Source organism: Taudactylus pleione, unplaced genomic scaffold (assembly GCF_031769625.1).
Source record: "Taudactylus pleione unplaced genomic scaffold, aTauple2 ptg000064l, whole genome shotgun sequence".
In the NCBI taxonomy this organism is placed as follows: domain Eukaryota; kingdom Metazoa; phylum Chordata; class Amphibia; order Anura; family Myobatrachidae; genus Taudactylus; species Taudactylus pleione.
The window spans coordinates 15319788-15321457 of record NW_028284466.1 but is presented as its reverse complement, the minus strand read 5'-3'; the positions used below and the strand labels follow the sequence as shown (position 1 = coordinate 15321457).

At 36.3% G+C, this 1670-nt stretch overlaps 1 pseudogene; it reads right to left on the bottom strand.

Annotated features, from left to right (window-relative positions):
• Nucleotides 1-637: 637 nt before the first annotated feature.
• Nucleotides 638-756, bottom strand: LOC148534792 (5S ribosomal RNA; annotated as a pseudogene).
• Between the last annotated feature and the right edge of the window lie 914 nt (nt 757-1670).

Genomic DNA, 1670 nt, shown 5'->3' with positions numbered 1-1670 from the left:
GGGGGCGTGGCCTACGCGTTTCACCCATCCAATCAGAATGCGGGCTTCGTCAGGGCTGTGAGTGCGTGTCCTTTGTCAGTGATTTCCTTTTGTAGGGCTTTCAGCCCCTCCTATTTTGTTTAACTCATTCGTTGCTCACACTGCAGCAACATAAAGACGGTGGTGTGTTGTGTAACATGAGAAAACCTGGAATGAGTGTGTTACATAATGAGACTAAATATGTTACATTTAGATACATAGTAGGTTATCATACATATGTAAAGAAGAGAAATGGCACTAAGATCTAATGGGGTAAATTAAAACATAGAAGATTTTTTATTAGGGATAAGCGAAGTTATGAATTATAAACTTCCCTATATGGATGTAGTGAAGTAATATATTTTCTAATTCTAATGTATGTTATTTTTCTTTTAATGGATTCTCTATTAGTTTTTCTGATTCAGATATATATTAATATTTCTTTTAATGGATTCTCTATTAGTTAAATGTTTCTAATTGATTTGGTTCATCCTTTTTCTTCTTGGCGAAGTTGATTTATTGGTGAAGTTGAATTGTGGTTCTTAGGGCCCTTGCATGATGATTATCTTCTAGCATCGTATTTCCACATTTAGGGAGCAAATTACATCATATTGAGGTTGAACTACATAACCTGATGTTCATGTGAGGTCTCCCATCACATTACTTGTCAGGCCCTACCCTGTTTAGCTTCCAAGTTCGGAAGTGGTTGGGCGGTGACAGGGTGGTATGTAAGTAGTGACCTCTAATGTGTCCCTTATCTCCCTGATTGGAAATTCCCTTACTAGTGATGCTCTTAGATACTACTTGGGGCCCTCTTGTCTTAGTCTTTAAGGAAATATGTAAATTCAAAATCGATATTCAGTCCTCTTGGTTTGAGCGTCTTGAGTTCATGAATCTATTTTGATTCTTCTTGCGACATTAACTTTATATAATCCCCTCCCCTCCAGGGTTTGTTTATTTTTTTAATAGCATGAAAGTGAAGTGTGCTTGGGTCCCCATTATGAACATTTTTATAATTGTTGGAGACACTATGGGCCTCTAATTTCTTCTCGATGTTGTTAATATGTTCCTTAATCCTTATATTGAGATTCCTTTTAGTGCTGCCTACATATTGTAGGCCGCAAGGGCAAGTCAGAAGATAAATCACCCCTTGGGTGTCACAAGTCATGGTTTCTTTAATCTTATAGTGCTTTTCCGTGATATTTGATGTAAACTCACACACTGATATAGTCTGTTTTTTTCCGGTCGTTTTACATGCTTTGCATCTGTTACAGTAGTAAAATCCTGGATTCCTTTTTCCCATCCAGGTGTTCCTAATACTTTTATTTCCTTTTATTGGCTTTAAATAACTTGTGGTTATTCTCTGTTTTAAATTTGGTGCTCTTCTATACACCAATTGAGGTTTCTTCTGTAAGAGATCTTTCAGGATGTCATCTTTTAGAAGGATATGCCAGTGTCTACGAATGATTTTTTCTATATCTTTAAATTGACTGTTAAATTGCGTGATGAAGAAGGGTCCTTTTTCTTCCTTTCTTTTTGGTTTGTATTTAAGGAGAGTTGTTCTTTCTGTTGTTTTAGCTTCCAGGAGTGCTGTTTCTAAGAGTTCCGGATCGTAATGTTGATAAATAAATTTCTTTTTCAAAAGATCTGTC